The sequence below is a fragment of the Microcaecilia unicolor genome, chromosome 10 (assembly GCF_901765095.1).
Source record: "Microcaecilia unicolor chromosome 10, aMicUni1.1, whole genome shotgun sequence".
Classification (NCBI taxonomy): Eukaryota; Metazoa; Chordata; class Amphibia; order Gymnophiona; family Siphonopidae; genus Microcaecilia; species Microcaecilia unicolor.
Genome location: NC_044040.1, coordinates 54,321,158 through 54,348,760, shown reverse-complemented (window position 1 = coordinate 54,348,760; position 27,603 = coordinate 54,321,158). Strand labels below are relative to the sequence as shown.

Below are 27,603 nucleotides of genomic sequence, written 5' to 3'. Positions count from 1 at the left end.
AACAGACACATCAAGGGAATTTTGCTGCTGTTGATCTGATGCTTTCTTCGGTAAATAATACACTTGAGTGAAAGGAGGCAAGTTATCTATTGATATTCCCAGTATTTCTTTTAAGTAACGTTTTAACATTTCCAAAGGTCTCACCAATGTAACCCTTGGGAAATTAATAAATCGAAGGTTTATTATTCCTCAGGTAATTTTCAAATATTTCAGATTTATTCCTTAAATTAGATAAATCTTTAATCAATGATTTTAGTACATTTTCTATATTTGATATGTTCCTTTCAACTCATTCCACACGTTCAGTTAAGGATTTAATTTCAGTCTCATTTTTCTCCAGTCTCTGCTCAATCTGGAAGACTTTCTGTGTAACATTGTTAACTTGTGTAAGAAAAGTGTGTCCTAATTGGGAAATTAAAACCCATAATGAATCTAAAGTTACCTCTGCCAGTTTTATAAAGATTTCTGAAGGGATTGTCAGCGTTGATTCAGCTACCCTCTCATGTTCAGCACTTTGTTCACCTGCCTCCAATCCCACAGGCTCGTTCTCTCGGGAGGGTGCTAGTTGTCCTTCTCCTCCTGTCTCACCCCAATGTAGTAAAGCCCCACTCGATCCGGGGCCTAACCTGCTTCCTGGCGGCGGCCCCGTCGACTCCTGAAGGGGAGAGCTGAAGCCTTGCGTGTTGCGAGGGAGGAGCTCTGTTGTCAGGGCTCAGCGTCATCTCGAGCCCAGAGGATGTCGAACGTTCCTCCATCAAGCTGGCATCCACAATGGAACCGCTCCCGACTTATCCTCCAGCCCCCTGGGTCTTTGCATATTGATCCATCAGACAGATGACTGGGGAAACTGGCAGCAGGGGGGGCTCAGTCTGCTACTCTGCCTCGTCTTTTAGGCATAATTTGAGAGTAAGGAGGACGACTACTACTGCTCTCAGGTATGTGCGGCCATCTTGGATCCCGTGATCCATTACTTTTTTTGTTAAATTGATGGAGATGTTGGTGACTGCTCAAATGAATCATTTTTTGGATAAGTTTAACATACTGCACTACTCGCAGTTTGGTTTTTTGTAGATATTATAGCACCAAAACAGTGCTTAGTGCATTGATAGCTGAAGGAAGAATGATATTAGGTAAAGGTCATAAAACTATGACCTTCAATTTGATCTTTCGAGTGCAATTGACCTGTGGATCATCACCTAATACTGAATATTTGATAATCCTGGTATAAGTGGCAATGCACTTTTAGGGTTGGAGGGTTTCCTCATCTCTAGGATGTACAGAGTGAAATTCCATGGGCCCTTTTCTGAGCCATGGTCTGCTAGTTGTGGGGTTCCCCAGGTCTCCCCCCTTTAGCACCTATGGTGTTTAATATTCTGATGTCCTCTTTAGACCAGGTATTAAGTACCACTGGATTTAATATCTTTAGTTATGCTGACAAAGATTTTACTTCCTATTGCTAGCATCTAGGATAAATAAAATGCATTCTCTCTCTCAAAATGTGGATAAACAGTCATTCCTTAAAACCCAATAAGGTCAAAACTAAGTTTCTTTACTTAGGGCAAACAGACGATATTTGGAATGATGATATATTGAAACTTAGTGGTCAATATTTCCACTCTGAAGACGCTATTAAGGTCTTAGGTGTCATTATCTCGTTCCCTTACACTTGAAGCACAGGTTGCTCTTAAGAAATCTTTATGTTGATGAGAAACCTTAGGGGAATTCGCAATTTGCTGGATACTCACATTTCGTTTACTTCTGAGTTTACTTCTGTCTATCCTATAGTAATAGTATTTACACTGGCTGTCAAAAGAATCTTCTAAACAAAATACAAACAGTTCCGAACATACCAGCTCGTTTGATTCTCTGTGCCCATAAATATGATAGAGTGACTATGTTGGTGGGGCTTCACTGGCTGCTGGCAGAGGCACGTATCCAGTTCAAAATTTGCATATTGATTTTTAAGATTCTGCATGGGTTAGCTCCTGATCTAGTAAACTGGGCCCAGACAACTGTTAAAAAGAGGTCCTCGTGACAATGTCCAGCTTCACTTTCCTAATCCTAGGGGAATGACAAGTCTATATTCTCTGCTAGTCTTTTAGACCAAGCACTAGCTATCTGGAACTCCCTCTTCAGTTGAGTAATATACAAGATTTGGTCTTTTGAAAAGCTTTGAAAACATTTCTCTTTAAGAAATTTCTATTTTAAATGGTTTGTAATTCTCTGTAAGCAATGGAATAATAATGATTTTATATCTGATATTGTGTGTAAGCTTGCCTGTTTTTTAAATCTGTTATCCTCAGTGAACTCCATTTGGGGTTATTCGCGGAATGTAAGTAGTAATGTAACATTTAAATGAGTTTAAAACCTCTACTTCTCCTCACCTCACCCACTGTGAGTGACCTAGACAGCTGCACATGAATGGGGATTGTCAGAATCTCATGGAACCTGTAGGATAGAAGAAAGATTCCTACAGGAGTACAGACAAAATCTCTAGTGACACCAGAATGAGGCTTAAGAATGCACTGAAAGAGGCAACTGGAGGCCCAGAATGAGGCTTGGAACACGCATTGGTTGAATAGTATCACTCAAAAAAACGTGGGAAGCTGTTGAGGTTGGGAAAGAACGGAGGGCAGCAAGTAAGTAATAGCATCGACACTTGTGGGTATGAGTGAGGAAGGGGAAGATTAATTGCGGGAATGGGTGGGATGGAAAGCAAAGATACTTATCTGTAGCAGGTATTCTCTGAGGACAGCAGGCCTCGGAGAATACCTTCTCCAGATTGGAACTTGAAACAAGCTTTACAGAGCTCTTTGGAGTGTAATGCTCCACTGCGCACGTATGACTGCCTTCCTATCTCCAATGCGAGAGGGCGGGTCTACCAGTACAATACTATAACATACTATAAGGAGGAGACAACTCTAAAGGGAGGCAGGAGGGTATGAGAGACTATAAGGTCTGTTCTATACAAAGAATACCTGTTACAGATAAGTATCCTTGCTTACTCCAATGACAAGCAGGCCTGTAATTCTCACATGTAGGAATAGCTACCAGGCTCACCGAAAACAACCACTATTGGTCAATTGGTTCTCACAACGGCAAGGGCAAAATATAGATTAACCTGAAACTATATACAAACTGAGTGAGAGTGCAGCCTGAAACAGAACAAAACGGGGCTAGGAGGGTGGAGTTGGATTCTAGACCCCAAACAAATCTGTCCGTCTAAACTGAGTCGTGTTTGGCATCCTACTCAAGGCAATAATGAGAAGTGAATGTGTGGACCACAATGCCGCCTTGCAAATTTCTTTGATGGAGGCTGACCAAGTGGGCTACCAACACAGCCATGGCTCTGAAATTGTGAGCTTCAAGCATTAACCCAGCCTGGGCGTTAAAGTGAAAGAAATGCAATCTGACAGCCAATTAGAGATTGTGCGTTTCCCAATGGCGACCCCTGTACTGTTGGGATCAAAAGAAACAAAAATCTGGGTGGACTGTTTGTGGGGCCTAGTCCATTCCAAGTAAAAGGCCAATGCTCGCTTGCAGTCCAAGGTGTGCAGTGCGCTCTCACCAGGATGGGTATGAGGTTGGGGAATGAATGTTGGCAAGACTATCGACTGGATCAGAAGGAGCTCCGATATAATTTTAGGTAGCAACTTAGGGTGCATGCGGAAGACTACTCTGTTGTGACGAAATTTGGTATAAGGTGCATCCACCACTGGGGCCTGAGCTCACTGAATCTGCAAGTTGAAGTAAAAGCCACCAAAAATATAACCTGCCAGGTCAAGTATTTCAGATGACAGAAATCAAGTGGCTCAAAAGGAGCTTTCATCAGCTGGGTAAAAATGACATTGAGGTCCCATGACATAGGTGGAGGTTTGAAAGGGGGCTTTGTCAATAACAAACCTCTCATGAAGAAGCTGCCCAGAGATGCGCTTACCCTTGACATGATGATGGCAAGAACTAATTGCATTGAGGTGAACTCAGAGTTGGTCTTGAGGCCACACTCAGAAAGGTATAGAAGGTATTCAAGCAGGGGTCTGTGTAGGACAGGAAATGGAATCTAGGGTCTTGCCCTCACACCAGACAGCAAACCTCCTCAATTTGAAAGAGTAACATGTCTTAGTGGAATCATTCCTGGAAGCCAGCAAGACTTCGGAGACACCCTCTGGAAGATGCATGAAAGCAAACTGTAAGCTCTCAACAATCAGGCTGTGAGGTTCAGACTGGAGGTTGGGATGCAGAAGAGATTCCTCGTTCTGCTTGATGAGGGTCAGAAAACAATCGCCACAGTTCTTCGGAGAATAATGTGAGACTTGTGAGTTCTTGTACCAAGTACAGCGCTGCTGAGCCTGATACTCGGAACAGGTTCTGCTTGGCAGCTGGACAACCCTGGGTTTCACCTGCATTGACCGCCGTTCCCCAGAGGTTGAGCCCCTAGGTGCGGGCGGCCTGCAGGACTTACGGGACGGAGGTGGAAGCGGGGTGAAGAATGTATCGGCCAGGCAGGCAGCAGGTCAAGAGAGTAATCCAGGTACAAGCGGAAATCAGTAGGCAGGCGGCAGGCAAGAGAGTAATCCAGGTACAGGCAAAAGTCAGTAGGCAGGCGGCAGGCAAGAGAGTAATCCAGGCACAGGCAAAAGTCAGTAGGCAGGCGGCAGGCAAGAGAGTAATCCAGGCACAGGCAAAGTCAGTAGGCAGGCAAGAGAGTAATCCAGGCACAGGCAAAAGTCAATAGGCAGGCAGCAGGCAAGAGAGTAATCCAGGCAGCAGGTAAGAGTAATCCAGGTACAGGCGAATGTCAATAGGCAGGCGGCAGGAAGAAGGGTAAGCCAGGTACAGGCAAAGTCAGCAATGAGGGACCAGTAGACAAGAAGCAGACTACAGAGTTAGAAACACCTACCAAAGTAGAAGCCAAAGCATGGAGTCTAGGGAGAGCTCAGCTGATAAAGTGCTGGCGTCTGACATCAGCAGGGAGAAGGGGCACAGCTATAGAACAAAAGCAGGGGAAGGAGGAACTGGAAGATCAATAGGAGAGAAGGGAAGCCAGGCAGAGGAAGAGCAGACCCAGGTGGGTGGAAGCAAAGCAATCAAGGAGCCTGGAAGCGAGAGAGAGAAGAAACAGGTGCATGGAAGCAAAGCAATTAAGGAGCCTGCAACCACCGCTCTCTGAACAGAGAGGACTACACACACATGGCTCAGGCAGTGCCAGTCAAGTGTGCGTGACGACGGGACCACGCGCAGCCCGAGGACGCCGCTTGCATTGAGGTAGTGGATATGATAGATAACTGCAGAAGAAGGAGGAACCAGATCTGCTGGGGCCAATAAGGAGCGATCAGAATCATGGTCCAATGGTCTTGCCTGAGTTTCAGCAAAGTCTTCCCCACTAAGGTATAGGAGGATACGCATACAGAAGACCGCTCCCCCAATGAAGGAGGAAGGCATCCAACAATAGTCTGTCGTGGGCCTGGAGCCTGGAACATAACTGAGGGACTTTGTGATTGAGTTGAGTAGCAAAGAGATCCACTGACGGGGTGCCCCACACTCGGAAGAGCTTGCGGACAATGCCCATGTTGAGCAACCACTCATGCAGTTGCATGATTCTCCACAGTTGGCCAGGCTGTTGGACTTGCCTACTAGATAAGTGGCCTTGAGGCGCATTCCGTGACAGACAGCTCAATGCCACATCCGGACGGCCTCCTGACAAAGTGCGTGATCCAGTGCTCCCCTGCTTGTTAGTGTAGTACATTGCAACCTAATGTCTGTTTCAATTAGCACAATTTGGTTGATCAGCCAATCTCTGAAAGCCTTTAGAGCGTTCCAGATCACCCGCAGCTCCAGAAGGTTGATGTGAACATCTGTCTCCTGGGCTGATCATGCACATCTTGAGTTTGAAGCCCATCTAAATGAGCTCACCATCCCAGATAGGATGCATATGACCAAATTGAGCACCCACTCAGTTGCATGATTCTCCACAGTCTATCGGCCAGGCTGCTGGACTTGCCTGCCAGATAAGTGACCTTGAGGAGACCGCAGCTCCAGAAGACTGATGTGAAGATCTGTCTCCTGGGCTGACCATGCAAGTTCAGTGTGAAGCCCATCTAAATGAGCTCCCCACCCCAGATAGGATGCACGTGTCATCAGCACATTTCTGAACTGAGGATGTGGACTGGGAGTCTCAGAGTCAAATTGGATCGAACCGTCCACCAAAGCAGAGAATGTACCGGCTCCGGGGACACTCGGATAACATCCTCCAGGTTCCACGTGGCCTGGCATCACTGGGAAGTTCTCATGTTATGATGTGCCATGGGTGTCATACATGGACAGTGGAGACCATGTGGCCCAACAACCTAAACATCTGCTGAGCCGTGACCTGCTGACTGTCTGGAACTTGAGTGGCCAGAGCGATAAGAGTATCTACCTGTGTCACACGGACAAATGCTTGAGCTCAGTCTGTATCCAGCAGGGCCCCAATGAACTCCAATTGTTGGACAGAGAGCAGATGGGACTTGGGGTAGTTTAAAACAAACCCTAGTTCTAACACCCGAATAACCCTCTGCACGGACTCCTGAGCACCATCCTTCAACGTGCTCTTCACCAGCCAATCGTCCGGATACAGAACACATGGTCTCCCAGTCTGCGTAGTGACAGTGCAACTACTGTAAGTCACTTGGTGAAGACCCTGGGAGCTGACGCAAAGTCGAAAGGTAACATGCGGTACTGAAAGTGTTGCATCCCCAGCCAAATTCGGAGATACTTCCTGTGATCTGGAAGTATTGGGATATGGGTGTAAGCATCCTTTAAATCCAGAGAGCATAGCCAATCATTTTCCTGAATCATGGGGAGAATGTACCCAGGGAAACCATCCTGAACTTTTCTTTGACCAAGAATTTGTTCAGGGCCCTTAGGTCTAAGATGGGACGCATTCCCCATTTTCTTTTGCACGAAGTACCTGGAATAGAATCCCTTCCCTTCTTCCCCTGGTGGAACAGGCTCGACCGCTGTGTTGTAAAAACATCAGATGGCAACTAAAAATACTGCCTTAGTAGAAAGATGCTGCGATACGACTGCCGTCACTGAAAGTCGCTGGTTTGACAGCGGTCGTATCACAGCATCTTTCTAGCAAGGCAGAAATTTTAGTTGTCATCTGATGTTTTTACTTACATAACACAGCAGTTCGACAGCCATGACTGATTTCTTCTCTTGTATGGTTTTGTTGCCACAAATATAAGAGATCCATTTGACCCCTGAGGCAGGCCTTTGGTGCCAAAACACGGCCGTGTCGGGTCACTTTTATGCTTGTTAGAATTAAAGAGTTTTTTGACATCCTCCTTGAGTCCTCCTCACTTTGTTGTTCGTTGCTCACGTTTGTGTGAGAAACTTTTCCTCCACTTTGTTCTGTTTATACTCTGCTGAAGCCAGTCAAAAGCTCGCCCCTTGCTTTGACTGGGGAGATGTCTTAGGCGCTTGCTGTTGACAAGAATGAGCGCAATGGGGAAGAGCCTGATGAGGCTGGCGTGAAGTGGCGTACCTATGCCTCTGAGTAGTAAAGGCAACTCTCCAACTTGCTGAAAAACTTCCTAGATATGGAGGTAGCTGCAGTTGGCACCTGGCGAGAGAGGGTATTGATGGTATCAGTGTGCTTCTTGATGAGGTCAGTGACCTCCTCCACCTTCACTCCAAAAAGATTACCCCCGGCACGTAGTATCCACAAACTTCTGCTGGACCATAGGGTCCAAGTCAGAGAAACATAGCCATAAGAATCTGCGCATCATTATACTCTGAGCAGAGATCCTGGAAGCCACATCAAAAGTGTCGTAGATGCCCCTAGACAAGAACTTACAACACACCTTCTGATGCTTGACCAGCTGGCGAACAGATTCGGCCTGCTCCGGTGGAAGAGAGTCCACCAAAACAGACTTACTACTCAGAAAGGACAGCACGTACAGGCTCATTTACAGCTGGTTCGATTGAATATGGGAGAAGATCATAGAGGCCTGATACATCTTCCACTCAATTCAGAGTTCTAGCTTCTCTGCCAGGAAGTGTTGAAGCATAGTCCCTAGAACTCCTAGCTCTTTCGAGTACAGATTCCACCACCAGGGAATAATGAGGTAATTGGGGCCTATCAAACTCAGGGGAAGACTGAATCCGGTATATGGTTGAATGAAGACTGGCATCTCTTGTATGGGGGGGGGGGGGGGGGGGGGGGGAACGGTCCTCCCGAAGCTTCTCAGGTACCAGGGAATCTTTCTGAGCCCTGGAGCTCCCGGCACCTGTAGGTGTAAATAAATAACTTATCGGAAAACAATTCCCCACAGGTTATTTATTCCAAGGTTCCTAGCTCAGCCTAGGGGAATATTATACGGAACCTTGCTTCTGGTACCTCGCCAGGTCTGTCCCGTTAGAGAAGTGAAACCAAAGCCACAGTGATATATATTACTTTTATTAGAGGTAAGAAAATATAGATAAGATACAAATATAGCACTCTGCACAAGCTTAGCAATACAAAAATAGAACTCCTGCTGATCAGATAACTACAAAATATATTGTCACTAGACTATACACAATGACTCTTATTAGAACACTAGGTAAATTACACAACCTGATCTCTAAAAGAACTGATACTACCTCTTATGAAAAATATAAGTTAGCAGCATATTCCCTGACCACGAGCTGACATGAACCAATCTTTCTTAGATAACTACCACTCAGTAACCCCAGACTAGGAAGTAAATCACAGTGACCTCACCGCTATCCTTATGCAGACTTCCGATGAGACCGGAGCAGATTTTCCCAGCGAGTCTGTCTTAGATGTAAGTGTAGGTCTCTCTGCAGAAAGCAGGTGTCCATCTCTCCGTGTTGTTTCTCAGAGCCAATATATCTGCCACATGGTATTTTCACCAATTATGCAGGTCACAAGGTTGGTACCAAACAGTCTCTGGCTCACCCCGAGCCTGGCTGTGTTTCTCAGGTCTTCTTCCAAGTTACCCCGCTTCCGATGGTCCCCAACGACGACTACTGAATAATCTTCTTCTCTTCCCGCTTTCTTAGACCCCGGTCAGGTGATAGCATGGACCAATCATGATCTCGTCCAGCTCAGTACATGGGCAAGAAGAGTTCTTTGTTTGTGACCTTGGAGTGATAACTTCTGGTGCCATGGGTCTGACTCCGTTCTCAAGGTGATAGAAGGGGGTGGTTGGAACACAGAATGTTCTTGTCTTTAGTAAGCCTGCCAGTGATTTTCCACAAGCTGAAAAGTTGGATCTTGCTGACACAGAAAAGTTTCTGGTCAGAGGTCATAGGCTCCATCTTGCTGTATTATGATGAATTAGGCTTGTACGAACCAAGACTAGCTCAGGTAAGATCACAGGGAAATACCCCTACACACCATGCGTCAAGGGTGATTGATGCCAATGCTTCTTTTGATGGCGAGCAAAGGCGCTCCTCAGTGCTGACAAGGACGCCAAATCCTCATGTCGTCTCGAGGTCAGGTCTGATGCTGACCAGTCCTGTGGACCTGCATAGTGGCCAGCATCGAGGCAGGTAGAGATCCACTTGATGCACGGTTACTCCCAGTGTATGGGTCTCGTAGCAATACAGACAGACGCATCCGATGCAACTCCCGATGTCGATACAGACACTGACACCAAGGCTTCGAAACTGGTTCCAAAATTTTTCTCTTTGAGCCTCTTACTAACTGGGTTTTCTTCTTCATACAAAAAGACACAGAACACAGTTAGGGGTATGTTCATGCCCAAAACACTGAAGACACCAAGAATGGGTGTCTTTGCCACAGATGGCCCTACTGCACCAGCTACAGCACTTAAAGCCACTAGGAAGTTTTAATGACATGGAAGGAAAAACAGCCACGGCTAAATCAAAATACTCAATGGTGCCGAAAAAGGACAAAGCACCAGAGAAAAATGAAGGGAAGAACCCGACCAAAGCTCAGGCTTAAGTGCAGCCTACTGAGCGTGGTAAAAATGAAGAAAACTTAAAATGGGGAAACATAACCTAAAACAGAAGGGAAGGGAAGGGAAGAAAAATACTCAGAACAAGGCACAGAGCATCAAAAGACAAGAGAGAGACGGAGAAGGCACATAAACTCTGACCAACCAAACCGGCAGCTGTGAGGAATGGAGAAAAAAAAGGAAGGGAAAGGGAAATGGGACTTCATATACAGCCTGAGGTTTTTGCAACTACATTCAAAGCGGTTTACATATATTCAGGTACTTATTTTGTACCAGGGGCAATGGAGGGTTAAGCGACTTGCTCAGAGTCACAGGGAGCTGCAGTGGGAATCAAACTCAGTTCCCCAGGATCAAAGTCCACTGCACTAACCACTAGGCTAAAAACATACTCACTATGGAAAAAAGAGAGCTGTTGGTCCTGTACTTTCACGGTGGGCGGGAAGGCATTCGCACATGCGCAGTGGAACATGACTCGCACTCCAAAGAGCTCTGTAAAGGTTATTTCAAGCTCAGGAACGGGCAACACAAACCGTGTTACCCACATGTGAGAATTATAGGCCTGCTTGTCCTCAGAGAATGGATCTTAGCGGGTACGGGTAGGGTATGGGTTAGATTCCAGTGGGGGCGGGCGGTGATGGGTGAAATTTCTGTCCCTGTGCAACTCTAGAGTAAGCCTGCCCTACCTGTAATCACTGTAGGTTACATCCAGTCAACGGGAAGGAAGCTCAAGTCAGAGGAAATGACGTAATGATTTGGAGAGAGTTTGTGCCGCAGTAGTAAAGTTTCTGCATCTGGGAGGAGGCCGAAGATAAAATGAACCCCCTTCAAAAACGTCAATAGATTTTTATGGAAGAAACAGTTCCTATAACTACTACTACTAAACATTTCTAGAGCGCTACTAGGGTTACGCAGCGCTGTACAGTTTAACTGCACTATACATACTGTAACATTGTGATTAAGGTTATCACAGCTTTCCAAATGCCTTTCCCTTAACTCCTAATCATACACAGAAGTGCACACTCACATGCCACACAAACATGCATGTATAGGCACACACGTGTATTTACATGGAATAGAAAGAATTTCATGAGCCATGCTATACATGTTTTCCCATTTATTTACATATACAAATATATAAAAGCATGTTGCAGAAAATGCCACAGAAACACAAGAACAGTGCAGCATGATCTTCTACTTCTTGCTGAAGATTCTACCTCAAGCTGCTGCAGGAAAACAGGGGCTTCGGATAAATTCAACATCCATGAACAGCAGACATGATATATCAATGACCAATCATTTTTAATAATGTGTTATTGTCTCATGAATTCCATTCTTGAAATTATAGTCTATGCTAATTCCCTTTTCTTGAATTTTAAGATAGACCATAAGTTAAAAGCTTGTTCGTTTCTAAAACCTTTGTTGACTTAAAGGTAAAGGTAGCTATGCAACAATTTGATTAATATCACAGAAAATATTTCTACTGATAAGATAGTGGGACACACACTGTGTACTAAAGTTAACGTTAAAGACCTTGACATTATCATACTGTGTGGTGGTTAATTCTCATACGATGGAAAGTGTATATTTCATTGATATTAAAAAGCCTGAGAAAATATTTTTATTCTTTCTGTGCAAATTTGATTTCTTTACTTTTTCCTTAGGTGTAATGGTATTTTAGTGCCCACCACTGTTTTTGGTGTACCTAGAGTGGTACCTTTTCCTAGGTTCTTGTTGTGTGACTTGTGGAAGTTACTGTTAATATGGTATGTTGGAATTGCTTTGTAATTCCTGAATGGAATTTGTAATGGTTTGTATTACTTCACAGTGTGGCTGGTACTGGATTTTGGATTTAGATCATACCTTTCTCAGTAATAGCTCAAGGCAAGTTATAATTAGGCACAGGAGGTATTTTCTGTCCCTGGAAGGCTTAACAATCTAAGGGTCCTGTTTACTAAGCCGCGCTAGTGATAGAGACACCCATTATATTCCTATGGGTATCTCTAGCACGCGATAAAAAGTTTACACGTCAACATCGTGGCTTAGTAAACAGGGCACTAAGTTTTGTACCTGGGGCAATAGAGGTTTAAGTGATTTGTCCAAGATCTCAAAGAGTGGCAGTGGAATTTGAACCCTGGCTTTCCTGGCTCTCAGCCTGCTGCTCTAACCATTGGGTTCAGCTATTGCAGATTATCTGTATTAGCTGTTTCTAAAGTTGGTAACTCAACAGCAAGCTAAAGGCTAGCAGAGCTGACGCCTGGTGAAAATTTGGCAACCTATTAAAGACATTGATAGGCAAATCATTCTATGGCTGCCTGTAATTTCAGTATTTGTTATAGTACTGTTGCATATCACATGGCCAACTTGAAGATGCTGGACTGGGGAGCTAGGGTTGACAGAGAACCAAGTGTTAAAAGCACCTGCATATATTTCCATAATACTGTTTTAATATGTTGTATTATTTTGGCATGCATTATTTTGATTTTTTTTTTTTTGCTACATAATTCCCTGGAGTGTGTACAGTATGCATAATATTATCAGTAACAGATGTACACAGGGAGGCAGCTGGAAGACAGTGAAAGGACCCTTCCTTGCTGTTTCCAAAAGTTCTACACTCCCCCTTTTTTATTTTAAAAAAAGAGTGATGCTCATGAATGGGGAGCAATAGAAGTGAACGTTTTGCTCACATCAACTTGATCCTTAGAGGGAACATGACCTAACAGAAATTAAATTTCCTTTATCAAATACCTTGACAAATTTTTCTTAGGATTTAAGAAACAGACTTAAGAACGACTGAAATATTTATTTATGCACACTCCAGCAGCCTCAGCCTCTGGCCAGAGCCTGCCTTCCTGTTAATCTAAAGCCCCCCATCAGAACCATTACTTGATTTCTAATTACAACTACCTGTAGGGTGCCAGCAGATGATCAGCCAAGGACAGACAGGGCAGCAGCAGCAAAAAACACAAGCTTCAGCCACTTTGCAGGAGATTTAGATGTGCTTGTCAGGTAGAAGAGAGCTGATGCTAAGGGCCGCTACCAGTGACATTTTGATGTGGTCCCCATACACATAATCCTTTCTGCAGCACCAATGTTGCTCCACTGCTATCCATGTGCTCTAAGCCCTAGGCATCTGGGGTTTGTCAAACCTGCTCTACCAAACCTTAGAATGAAAAGTGAGTATTGCAGATATTTAAAACATGGCTATTTTGTTTGATGAAATACATAAATTAACACATTTTTTGGAGTAGTTTTCCCATTTTATGATCTGACTCCAGAAACTAAAATGAGATGTGTTATATGCAGCATAAGATTTCTTGTAAATCCACTGTGGAATTAAAGTTACTGGTATCTTTTCACTTCACTTGCTTAAATGTCTTAAGCTTATACATTTACTACATTACAATAATTCTTATAGTCCGCAATCTCCTAATTCAGGTTCTAAGCAAATTACATGACGAGAGAACTTGGGCAATATCCATGAAATATACAGTTTTAGTTAAATTTCCATATCACAAGGTGACACAGTCTAACTTCCTTTTACTTAAGACATTCATCCACTTCCAATTCCAATAATTCCCCTTTTGTTAAGAGGTACTTTCGATATAGAAAAGTTTTTACTGCCCTCTGAAATGTACTACAGTTACATATTTGTCTTATTATAGACAGCAAAGAGTTCCAAGATTTTACTGCTAAATATGAAATGAAACAAGACAAGTTTTTCTAGATTTCATTTTAAAACCTGAAAGATATCATAGCAACATCTTATTCCGCATATGCCTTCCTATGCTTGGCCTGTTCTTAAGGGCTAGGCCAAAGGCCTGTACTTGGCTCAGTTTGGTTCTCATATGTAACATATAGTACTGCTTTCTCAGGAGCTGAGAACAGACACTTCAGGGATACACATTTTGCTGACTTTGCTGGAGCTGAGACTAGGCTTTTCATATAAACTGGATATAATGATGTAACCTTAGTGAACAACAGACTGAGGACACAGTGAGCCTAGAATGGTTCAGATTTGGGGAAATAGAGAGAGGACTCAAGGATAATGTTCTATGTAATTTTTTACTCTGTGACTAACTGCACGCTATACTGATAACTGACTCGCCAATGGCCATTGACTGGGCACGTGCAAACATCAGGAGAGACTGATAGAATACATAACCAATCCATATATGGTATAAGGCTACCTAATGGTTCTGGTTTATGGGAAATCACATGGTTTCTGGGAAAATGTAACTTGTAACAGTATACATGTGATGTCCGGGGCAGTATTAGCTGAGCAGACCTTGTCTTTCAGGATGTGCACTGCTGATTGGCAACCTGCTCCAGGGAGAGAACTATTTTGTATTTTTGGCTCTGTGAAATACTAATAAAGGTAATTTACTGGCTGCACCTAATGGAGTCTAAGTTCTCTTTCTTATTATTATTTTCCTGTGCTTCCCCCCATTCCTGTGAGGGCTAAGAAACGGGAGGAAGTAATACACTATGAATGTTACCTCCTATCAACTTACTATAGGTTGTAAATATGCGTGAGACTGACCATACAAAATCTTAAAAATGATCATACAAATGTTAATTTCTAGCCTCGCCTTTATGGGCAGCCAATATATTTAAAAAAGAAAGAGTATCATCTGCAGTTTCTTTATAATAGTCTTTGAGCATCCTAAATACACAATGTTGCAATAATCTACTTGTAAAAGCAGAAATGATGGAATAAGTCTATATAATAGGGATTCAAGGTATTTCTTAACTAACCTAAGTTTCCTCAATAATGCAAATGAAGTTGTTACTACTTTATTTACCTGACCATTCATAGTTAATAAGCTACCTACTTGAACACCCAGAATCCGAGTAGAAAGAATGAAAGTTTTAGAGTTCATTTTAACTAGTTGAGAGCGCCAACATCCAGATGTCCAATTAAAATAAATTTGATTTTTTTCCTGATTTAACTTTAGTTTATGAAATTTTGTCCATATATTTAACAGTTCCATATTCTCTTTTATCTTATCTAAAAGAGTATAACCAAATTTCTAAGGAAAGAGAAAAACAGAATAATTATTTTTTAAAATTTTCATTAGTTACAAGATGACCCTGCACAGATCACAGCTTTGCCACTGATAACAAGAGTGATGTCTACACTATGAAAACAATATTACAAAATTCTACATATCAAAAGGGAAGTTAACAGAACTATAGGTAGATATTTTAAGAAGACAATCACCAGAACACCAGTCAGGCTGTACACTCATTTTATAATTTGACACCAGGAAAAAATTAACCCAATCCAACTTATAAAATGGAACAGATGCAAAATTCATGGAAAAGTTATCACCAATGAAAACCACTCACAAAATAAGACCACAAAATTAGGTAAATATACTTTCATTTAGAACAGTGCTTCTCAACCTTTCTTTGGGGGCACACATTGAAGCTTGCCTGACACCAAACGTAATTTCATAAAGTTGTCATATTTGTTAGTCTGAAATGCCAGAAAACGTACTTTAAATAAATGTACAGTATTAAAAATCCTAAAACATAAAGAGACATAGGAGGAGAGTATAAGAACCACAGCAGGATTTAACGTAAGATGTTAATTCACTTTGTATGTCCACAGCTCATCAGTGAATTAAAAGAAAAACTAGATCATGTTTTCCAAAATGGATAAAAATACTAGCTATAACTGCTCCCCCCCCCCCCCAAAAAAAAAAAAAACGTTATTACTGATTGTAATATGCACACTGAGGGAATTATGTGCCATAAAAATCAAAATGAACCGCATTAAACAACAGGATTTACAATATTCTGAAAATATACATAGGCACTTTAACATGTGGATCCCAGTCAGTCCTAGCAATCCGGTGGTTACAGGAAACCATAAAATGAGTTGCCTATCAATTTTTTTGGGTAGGTTGCCAATCATCAGGCTTTAGGTATGCTAGTCTTTAGTATATTGTTCAGTTACTAGGGAAGACAGGGTTCAAATCCAGCTGTCACTCCTTGAGATCTTGTACAAATCAAATAACCCTGCATTGTGTCAGGTACAAACCGATTGTAAGCCCTCCAGGGAAAGGAAAATACATACTGTAAACTGAATATAATTCACATATAGGTACTACTGAGAATGCCACATGCTAAGTCCAAATCCAAAGTCCAGTATTAAGCATATTATGAAGTAATACAAAACTTTACAAAAGTCACTCAAGACAGATAAAGCAATTCTACCATACTATAATAGCACTAACTTCTAGAAGCCATACAAGGGCCTACATAGGAAAAGATAACACTATAAATATTGTTGTGGTTAACAGAACATCAGTACACCTATTGGAAAATTAAACAAGCTGGATTACTACAGACATTCAATGCTAACAGAATACCTAGTCTCTTTCACACATGCATTACAGATATATCCTCTCCAAGTAGGAGTTACGGACCAAGAAAGGGATCTGGGTGTCGTCGTCGATAATACAATGAAACCTTCTGTTCAGTGTGCTGCTGTGGCTTGGAAAGCAAATAGAATGTTGGGTATTATTAGGAAAGGTATGGAAAACAGGTGTGAGGATGTTATAATGCCGTTATATCGCTCCATGGTGCGACCGCACCTTGAGTATTGTGTTCAATTCTGGTCGCCGCATCTCAAGAAAGATATAGTGGAATTGGAAAAGGTGCAGCAAAGGGCGACTAAAATGATAGCGGGGATGGGACGACTTCCCTATGAAGAAAGACTAAGGAGGCTAGGGCTTTTCAGCTTGGAGAAGAGACGGCTGAGGAGAGACATGATAGAGGTATATAAAATAATGAGTGGAGTGGAACAGGTGGATGTGAAGCGTCTGATCACGCTTTCCAAAAATACTAGGACTAGGGGGCATGCGATGAAACTACAGTGTAGTAAATTTAAAACAAATCGGAGAAAACCTTTCACCACCCAAAGTGTAATTAAACTCTGGAATTCGTTGCCGGAGAAAGTGGTGAAGGCGGTTAGCTTAGCAGAGTTTTAAAAGGGGTTGGACGGTTTCCTAAAGGACAAGTCCATAGACCGCTACTAAATGGACTTGGGAAAAATCCACAATTCCAGGAATAACATGTATAGAATGTTTGTGCGTTTGGGAAGCTCGCCAGGTGCCCTTGGCCTGGATTCGCTGCTGTCGTTGACAGGATGCTGGGCTCGACGGACCCTTGGTCTTTTTCCAGTGTGGCATTACTTATGTATTTCTGTAAGTATAAGTAATCACAAACTAAAAATAGAAATATATAAACAATTAAACCGAACTCCCAAGCCAGATTCTGCATACCAAGCAACAACCAGAAAATAGAGCCAGCATTGGAGGGGGTCAGGGCAACTGCCCTGGGCCATATAGCCCCAGGGGGCTCCCATAGTCATCTCCCTCCCTTACTAGGCATTTTTTTCTTTACAGAGCACACTGGCATGACAAACTCTGACAGGACATCTATGCCAACCTTTCCCTCTGCTGTATTCCATGCAGGTGGAAGCAGAAAGTTGCATCACAGGGGGCAAAATGTGGCAGAGGTAAGGGTCAGAGGTTGGCATAGCCTATCAAAGGTGCTGCTACACGTTTGTGCTCTGTAAATGCATTGTAAGGTAGTCTGGGACAGGAGGGGAAAAAGGGAGGAGTTGCCAGACCACAGGGGTCCCTAGAGCTGTTTTAATGTAGACATAGGAGGAGAAGGGGTTGAGAGAAGGGGGAAAATGCCAGATGAGAGGGAGAGAGGAGAGTGAGTGAAAGAGATTTTGGACCTCAGAGTGGAGGGGAGAGTGGAAAGGAGAGATATTAGACAACAGGAAGCAGGGAGGGAAGAGAGGGAGAGATGCTGGACAGGCAGTAGGGAAGAGAAAAGAGGAGAAGAGCTTGGTGGATCATGGGGGGGGGAAGAACAGGAAACAGGGAAAAATTCTGGACCATGGGGCGGGGCGATACTGGAGATGATGGAACCATGTGGGAGAGAGACCAAGTGAGAGGTGGCAGGGAAATGAGTAACAGGAGTATAGTGAGTACAGTGGGTAGAAATGTGGTAATGGGTCACAGATAAAAGGGAATAGGAGGGAGGGGAAGGAAGGAGATGGAAAACAAGAACATTAGGGCATGAGTGAAGGTGATGGCAAATTGATAGGTAGCTGAAAACTAAAAAGAAGTACTGTATAAGGATGGAAAACAGGGTGAAATTTGGACAGAGGCAGAAAAGAGCTAAAAGGGAAAAATCAATACGTCAGACTAGGGTAGTGAGGGAATGAAACAAGAGAAGACGACACAGGAATGATGGGAAATAACAACTGGACAACAACCACTACAAACAGAATTAGAGAATTTGGGACAAACATGATGAGAAAATAAGGGGATCTTTTACTCAAGGCTAGCTTGAGTTATCAGCAGCAGGGCCCATAGGAATAAAATAGACCCTGCTGCAGATAACTCGAGCTAACTTTTAGTAAAAGACCCCCTAAAATACAACAAAAACCAGAAAACCAAACAATCCCACAGAAGTCCAAGCAAACAAAGGGAAAATTAGGTTCTTACCTTGGTAATTTTCTTTCCTTTAGTCATAGCAGATGACGCCATTACGTATGGGTTATGTCCATCAACCAGCAGGGGAGATAGAGAGCATTCAAACTTTCACAGTGCCCTCTTGGCCAGCTAGCTCCACTGCCTCTTCAGTATTTGAAGCTTCCAAAGCAGTATGGCAAACCGCAATGGGAATCACAAGAGCTTTCCTCACAGCGAACGATGGCCCATCACAAGGGCATGAACTCATAAAGGAGGGAATGCACATCCTCCTGGAGGGAATAAACTCATCCTCCTTATTGTATAAGTGGAGGGGAACACACGCGCCTCCTGGAGGGAATCACACATCCTCCCAACACACTGGAGGGAATGAACACATCCTCCTATTTATAGAACTGGAGGGGAACACATGCACCTCCTGGAGGGAATGAACACATCCTCCTAAATTTAAACTGAACATGAATCCTGAAGATTGTTTTCCAACTTTCTCCCAAGGAAGGAACTTCAGGAAATTAGAACAGAACCTGAAAAACAGATTCACAGCATACAGACAATCATACAGGGAGGGCTCATGGCTTCATCTGCTATGACTAAAGGAAAGAAAATTATCAAGGTAAGAACATAATTTTCCCTTCCTTGTCATCAAGCAGATGAAGCCATTACGTATGGGATGTAACAAAGCAATCCCTAGATAGGGTGGGAACAAGCCACACCACGCTCTAGCACTTGTGCACCAAAACGCGCATCCCTCCTGGCAGCCACATCCAGCCTGTAATGTCGGGCAAAGGAGAGCTTAGAAGCCCATGTTGCTGCACTGCATATCTCTTGAAGAGAGAGTGCTCCAGTTTCAGCCCAAGAGGAAGAAATCGCTCTAGTAGAATGTGCCTTAAAGGCTACAGGCGGAACCCTTCCGGCCAGCAGATAAGCTGAAAAGATAGTTTCTTTGAGCCAGCGGGCAACAGTGGCTTTAGACGCTGGAGACCCTCTGCGAGAACCGGATAGCAAAACAAACAGATGATCAGAAGTCCTGAAAGAGTTAGTAACTCGCAGATACTGCAGCAGAGTCCTGCGCACATCCAAAAGGTGCAGCTGCCCAAAAGATTTTGGAAACTCTTCCTCTGAAAAAGAGGGCAAGAAAATAGGCTGGTTTAAGTGAAAGGCTGAAACCACCTTAGGCATAAAGGAAGGCACGGTCCGAACCATGACTCCGGACTCTGAAAATTGCAGAAATGGGTCTCTACAGGACAGCGCCTGGAGCTCTGACACCTGTCTCGCCGAGGTAATGGCCACCAGAAAACGGCCTTCAGTGTCAAGTCTTTCTCCGATGCTCGCCGAAGCGGCTCAAAAGGAGATGCCTGCAGGGTTTTCAAAACTAGCCCCAGGTTCCAAGCTGGACAGGGTGCTCGCACTGGAGGTCGGAGCCGAAGCACCCCTCTATGAAACCGTGCCACATCTGGGTGAGCAGCCAAAGACACGCCTTCCACCTTACCACGAAGGGAGGCCAACGCTGCCACCTGCACCCGCAGGGAATTATAGGCCAAGCCTTTTTGTACACCTTCCTGCAAAAAGTCCAGAATCGGCGAGACAGGAGCCCGCATTGGAACAATGGCTCTGGAAGCACACCAAGACTCAAACAGGCACCAAATCCTGGCATAAGCCGCGGAAGTGGACCGCTTGCAGGCTTGCAGGAGAGTGGAAATAACTTTATTGGAATAACCTTTATCCCTCAATTGCGCCCTCTCAATAGCCATGCCGTAAGACCAAAGCGGCCGGCGTCCTCCATGGTTACCGGTCCCTGAGTCAACAGGTTCGGTACCAGAGGTAACGGCAGAGGAGCCTCCAGGAGCATCTGTCGGAGGTCTGCATACCAAGGTCTCCTTGGCCAATCCGGGGCGATGAGGACCACTTCTCCTGGGTGCAGCCGAATCCGCAAGAGCAGGCGCCCTATCAAGGGCCATGGGGGAAACACATAAAGTAGACCCGGAGGCCAGGGTTGAGCCAAGGCATCCAACCCTGCCGAGCGAGGATCTCTCCGTCTGCTGAAGAAGCACGGGACTTTGGTATTGGCACTTGTCGCCATTAGATCCATCACGGGCTTGCCCCATTTGGCACAGATCTGCAGGAATACTTCGTCTGCCAGATTCCATTCTGCTGGATCGATCTGATGCCTGCTCAGATAATCGGCCTGCACATTGCTCTGACCTGCAATATGAGCTGCCGACAGACACTGAAGATGCAGCTCGGCCCAGTGGCAAATCAGTTCGGCCTGCGCGGCTAGTGCTCTGCACCTTGTTCCGCCTTGTCGATTTATATAGGCCACCGTTGTCGTGTTGTCCAACATCACTCTGACAGCCAATCCTTCCAGGGTCACTTGAAAGGCCAGAAGCGCCTGAAACACCGCTTTCAACTCTAGGCAGTTGATGGACCACTCCGACTCCTCGGGTGTCCATAGACCCTGGGCATGCTTCCCCTTGCAGTGTGCGCCCCAGCCCTTCAGGCTGGCATCTGTTACCACTAGGCACCAAACGGGGAGCGTCAGCGGCATTCCTCGCCGCAGCATGCTGTCCGAGAGCCACCACTCCATGCTGAGACAGGCCGCAGGGAGCCAAGTAAGTCTGCATTGGTAATCCTGAGAAATAGGAGACCATCTCCGGAGTAGGGAATACTGTAGAGGTCTCAGGTGCGCTCTCGCCCAGGGTACCACTTCCATCGTGGCTGTCATGTTTGTCTATCCTATCTCTACAGGGAGACTGTTCCATAAATCCACCACACAGGCAGGCAAGAATTAATGCAGTACATTCTGTTCTTAGTGAATGAGCTTGTGATTAATCTGTCAAATAATGGGCACAATCTTTTGTTTTTCAAAAGTACAACCAGCTAAGTTAATCTTATAATCATACAACACACCACAGACTAATGCAGTGACATGTATTGATTGCACCAATAATGCTGGAATTAATCAAACAGAACTAATGTATATGTTTTCAAGAAGACCTCAGCAGTGAAACTCGGTGAGAATAGGTCAACCGTATCGAGATTTAAGCACCATGTTCGTCAATGATCTTTTAAGAAGAAAGTGTTATGTTTTCAATCATATTTATTCAACAATGGAGTTGTTTAAACGTTTTTTTTTTTTTTTTTAAACATATTTAACTTATTTTGTGTCGGCTCAGGGGACGTTCATCAGACATAATTCATGTTTCACCATGTGCTTTATCAAGGATATGTCCCCTAAAAATTAATAAAGTGATATTTCAGAAAACTTCATGTAGTATATTCTTACCCCTCAGCAGCCATCCTGCCAAGAAATTTCTCCTACGGTCAAGATCGTGCTGGCGTTTTTCTTTCCAAACTTATAGTCAGCTATTTAACCTTTCCACCAATCACAAACCCTAATTAAAGTTGTGACGTCCATTCAATCTCTGTTTTCAACCCGGTTGGAGTAACTGATCGTAACAAAAATATCAAATGCTGTTCCCTATAATTAAGAATCTTTTCACTATTTCCATCCTCCCACCCCATCTCTATTTGTTCCAAAACCTGTCACCCGATAACAGTGCCTTAAAGTTCCTTGTAGTGATTTTAGATTTATGTTCATTGAGTCTTAAACGGACTGGTCTACTGGTGTGTCCGATGTATACCATTGAGCATGGACATTCAATGACATACACTACTTTGGCACTGCCACATGTATCTACACGAGTGTTGATGACATGTCCAGTTTGAGGATCAGTCCAACTGGATCCACTTATAGCCAATTTACACCACTGGCAATGGCCATATGGTGTATGATTTCCAAGGTAACGGGTCTGCTGGACTATCTTCATATCTCTGTTGAGAGCGCAATTCACCCACTATACGTCCTCATTTATAGGCAATTATGGGAAATTCTTTAAATATAGGATATAACTGAAGTACTTGCCAATGTTTCATGATACAAACTAATTGGTTTGCTTGTGAGGAAAATGGCAGCACACATGTTAAAGTGTCTTCAGTAGTGGTGACAACTTGTTCAACTTGCAGAAGTAATTCTCTTTGAGCAAACTGGGAGCGTAGATATGCGTCCGATATCGCTTTTTTGGGATATCCTCGTGCTTTAAAATGTTCTTTCAACAACTGGTAAACTTTTTTAAAACCGATACAGATGGTAATTGGTAAAATGTAGAAAACTATTCCCCTCTACTGGTTTTCAATATACAGTATATAACTTCTCATGCACATTATGTACCAAAACATCCAAAAATTCTAATTCAAATTGTATTTAATTGTGAATTGTAGGTTAGTATCCAATGTGTTAATCCACTCCACAAACCTTAAAATATCTTCCTCCGTACCTTGCCATAAAAAAGAATGTGTCATCCAAAAATAGTTTCCAAAAAATAACGTTGAAACATATCATCTGGGTATAAAAAAAATGAGCCACTAAAAGAGAGGCCACCAAGGGTGCTAGTGTCTCCCATGGCGACATCCTGTAGTTGTTGATTATGCCCCTTATACTAGAAATAATTTTTTGTAATAACGAGATCTGCTAGAGGTAATAAAAACTCTGTGGATATTCTCGTGGGCGCAGGTCGTGCTGTCAATACTTCAGAAATAACTTCCAAAGCTCCCAATTGGGGAATCTTTGTGTATAGTGATATGTCCAAACTAGCCATCCAAGTAGTGTCTGATACAGCTCCCAATTCTTCAAGCAACCTCAAAAAACGTCCTTTATCTTGCAGATACGACAGTATTTTCACTACTTCTTGATGTAGAAATGTATCGAAAATTGAGAAAGGGGTTCCAATAATGAACTTCCGGTGGAAATGATTGGATGACCCGGTGGAGATTCAACGTTTTGTATATCTTCTGTACAAAATAAATTTTTGGTGTTCTTGGACGTATTTCACTCAAATATTGTGTTACCTTGTTTGTTAACATGCCACATTTGTGAATTGGTTCAACCACTGATTTTATAATGGTTTGCAGTTGTTGAGTTGGATACACATCCAATTTTTTTTTTATATATGTTTGTATCTGATACATTAATCGTTTCTTGATGATACTGTGTTTTGGACTGTATCACGGTAGCTCCTCCCTTGTCGGCCTTCATCACAATCAGAGATTCAGATTCTCTCAGTGATTGTAAATCCTCAAACTGTTTCTTAGACAAATTAGTATGGAAATTTAAGGAAGGAGATAATGCATTGTGGTTATCCAAATCTCTCAACACTAAATTTCTGAATGTAAGAAGAATTGGATCCATCGCTCCTGGTGGGTACCATGTGGAAGGAGGTTTCATAAGAGAGATGTCAATAGTAGGCGGGTTATCTAGAAAATAAACTGTCAATTGTAGTTTCCTAATAAATCGGAAGAATGCAATCCATAACTGTAAAGGGTCATATTTACTAGTGGGGACGAATCCCAAACCCAGTGAACAGCATTAGAACCATCTATCGACCCATAGCAGGGATTCCTCTGTTTACGAAAATTGTTAAGAGCATTGTTGCAAGTCAACTAGCTACTCAGAAAATTACAACATTATTTCTACCACAATCTGCCTTTCTTAAAGGCTTCATTAGCCCATAGTCATCAAATGTTGCCATTACAAATTGATCTATTGGCAGCCTTTAACATGATAGATCATGATTTAATGCTTTACTTATAATATGGATTTAATAAAGGAAAATCTTGTCTCACCAATCTACTACATTTCTTTGAAGGGGTGAATAAATAGGTGGATAAAAGTAAGTCGGTCGATATTGTGCAAGGCATTTGACAAAGTATCTCATAAATGACTCCTGAGGAAATCAAAGTCATGGGATAGGAGGTAACGTCCTATTGTGTATTAAGAGCTGCTTAAAAGAAAGAAAACGGAGTAGGGTTAAATGGTGAGTATTCTTAATGGAGAAGAGAAGATAGTGGCGTTCTCCAGGGATATGTGCTGGGACCGCTGCTCTTTAAATTATTTAGAGATAGGAATAACTACTGTAATTAAATCTGCCAATAACATAGTTACTGAAAGTTGTTAAATCAGAAGACGATTGCGAAAAATTGCAATAGGACCTTATAAGACAAAGACTGGGCATCCAAAGGCAGATTGCACAGAATAGCAATTTACAATCCTAAATGAGGGCATATGAAGTAACCTGCTTGAAATGGCAGTTACAACCTTCAAGGTATTTGCTGTATGTGGGCTGTGGTTTCTTCACTGCATTTATGAGTATGAGCCTAATTGGCATTCTTTCCTGTGATAAAAGAGTTTTTCTTTTTAACTCTCATTTTGTTTCTAAAATGCTGTGATTGCACAGTCTAAGTGATATCTTCTACTATACATCATATATAAAAACAAAGAACTGCACAAATATAATCAAGTTTATTAGCTCAGATGCTTATACCATAATATACTAGAATGTAGTATCACATCATACCTTATAAGTTTATCTTGTTGAGCACACTGGATGAACTGTACAAGGCTGTCATCTACTATGTAACTATGTAATCCAAATCATAGTTACTTGATGCCAAGATCCATATTAGGAGTCATCACCCAAGAAAAAGATCTAGGTGTCATCATGGACCATACATTGAAATCTTTGCTCTGTGTGCAATGGCAACCAAAAAGGCACACAGAATGCTAGAAATTATTAGGAAAGGAATAGAAAATAAGACAAAGATTATTATAATGTCTCTGTATCACTCCATGGTGCAGTTTCACCTCAAGTATTGTAAATAATTCTGGTTGCCATACCTCAAGAAAGATATAACAGAATTACAAAACATTCAAAGGGCAACCAAAATGATTAAAGGGATGGCACTCATCTCAAGTGAGAAAAGGCTTAACAGGTTTGGGCTATTCAGCTTAGAAATAATGATGGCTGAGAGAGGGTATGATAGATGTCTGCAAAATCCTGAGTGGAGTAAAACAAATAAACATGAATCAATTGTTTACTCTCTCAAAAAGTGCAAAGACTAGGGGACACTCCATGAAGCCGCTGAAGGATATGGTAACAGCAGTTAGAATATTTGGGTTTAAAAAAAAAAGGTTTGGACAAGTTCCTGGAGGAAAAGTCCATAATCTGCTTTTAAGATAAATGCGGGGAAGACACTACTTATTTCTGGGATCAGTAGCACGGAAACTTGCTCTTTGGGCTTCTGCCGAGTACTTGTGACCTGGACTGGCCACTGTTGGATGCAGGATACTAAACTAGATGGACCATCAGTCTGACACATTATGGCTATTCTTATGTTATCATATTTTAGTTTATAATTTGTAAAAACAGACATGTTTTCATGCCCCTTTCTATTGAGATCCAATCAGAAACTAGTTGGATTAGTATTTTCTTGCCAGATTCTGTGAAAGCCACAGAACCTGCTGATGGGTTTCTTCTCTGTTGAATAAAGAGCTCTACCTCTTCTGGCTCAAATGTTTTTGTTGCATTAATATATTCTATTTATATTACCAAAACAAATGAATGAATTGCTTTTGTGTCTTTCCTTTTAATTTATTTTGTCCTTTTCTTCACAGGAAACAGACTCCTACATGCTTTACTAAAAACAAAAATGCAAAAACAATCCGTCAGAGCTTAGGGCAAAATGTACCATGAGCCTCCTGCTATATCCTTCATCAAACGTCAGAAAAAAGGAATTGCATCCATGGCTAGTCCTAAGAAATTTCCACAGATCTTGAAATAGTAAATCATTCCAGACACCTCGTCTTTCTTTAAAATTTTAAACAATAGTTTCCGTTACAATATATTGGTGCCAATTCATCTGGATTGAATTGTGGATAAGAGTATTATACTTCTCATTTGTTGCTTCCTGAAGTGAAACTAATATTTACCAGTCTGATTTCAAAAGGAAGCATATTTCGAACAAGAAAAGCACCTTAAGCTTTAAAAATAGAGAGATTTGTACCAACTAGTTACTATTATTTTTAATATCTTTAACTACTTAACAACAGAAGTCATATTGAGAATGAATTCTACAACTTGCTCTAATGGTATGTGAGTGTAGAACACAAGCCAAAGTATTTCTAATGACCAGATTAGGAGTAGACAACCCTAGTCCTCGAATACCATAACCAGATTTGGTTTTCAGCATTTCCAAAATGAAAAAGAATGACATTTGCATACAGTGGAATATACATATTCATTTTGAATATCTCAAAAAGCCAGACTATTTGTGGAATTCACGGAACAGAGTTGCCTAGCACTAAACTATTTCTTCACCCCCAACTGCAGTGTGTACCATACTCATATACTTTAGAAAACAAATCTACAATATTACCCAACTAGGACATGACTAGGAACATGTTTTCAACACTGCTCGACTATATATTTAACTTTATATTTATTGAGTCATGTTATCAAATCCAATAACAAACAGCAAGTATACAATAAACAACTGATAACAGAACTATCGCCCCCATCACCCACCACCATTGTCCAGACTAGTACCACGTGAACAGCAAGGAGTACATAGGGTAAAGTAGTACAGTAAATACACCCACTAAAAACAAAACAGGAAAAAGAGATCAGTTATCAAAACCTTACCAAAGATACGAAAGCATCAAGATACCAGATTAGGGAGGTACTACCTGATACCAAGCAAGAAAGGGTGGCCAAATCCTCTAAAAGGCAGCAAGGTGCCCTCGCCTCTGAACTTACTAACATAATAGGCACCCCATAAGGCATTCCGAAGCTGCACCTTCGTCAGAAGCGCAACTGACCTCTAACATTTAGCCACCTCTCGACGGAAAACAGCTATACAGGGAAGGATCACCTTCACCACATCCAGAGGAAAGGTGACTGGTACCATATGCAATAAAAAAAACAGAGCAGGATCCGCAGAAATAGGAACAAGACAGCATATTTGAAAAAATCCCCACCCATCACAGCCAAAGGAACTGCATAAGACAGCAGTCCCAACAGATATGGAAATAGGTACCCCACCCACCAAATCTCCTCCAAGTCCCAGTATAGTTAGGAACAAATTGTGCAATTGTCAAGGGAGCCCTATACCATCAATATAGCAATTTTTTTACCCCATTTTCCAACAGATTAGCCGAAATGGAGATATGAAACATGATTCTATAAGAACCCTCCCACTTCAGAGGCGTAAAAGCCAACCCA

The 27,603-nt window shown here is 42.5% G+C and overlaps 1 protein-coding gene and 1 long non-coding RNA gene across 2 annotated transcripts in view; both read right to left on the bottom strand.

Moving 5' to 3' along the window:
• The window catches only part of ASZ1 (ankyrin repeat, SAM and basic leucine zipper domain containing 1), a 295,162-nt gene that overhangs the window by 152,038 nt on the left and 115,521 nt on the right, over positions 1-27,603 (bottom strand). The gene's annotated exons all lie outside the window — the stretch shown is intronic.
• Positions 1,453-25,699, bottom strand: LOC115479256. Its single transcript, XR_003943637.1, has 3 exons — positions 25,610-25,699; positions 8,365-8,373; positions 1,453-1,463 (listed from the first exon to the last, which is right to left on the bottom strand). It is a non-coding gene; the product is annotated as an uncharacterized LOC115479256 (long non-coding RNA).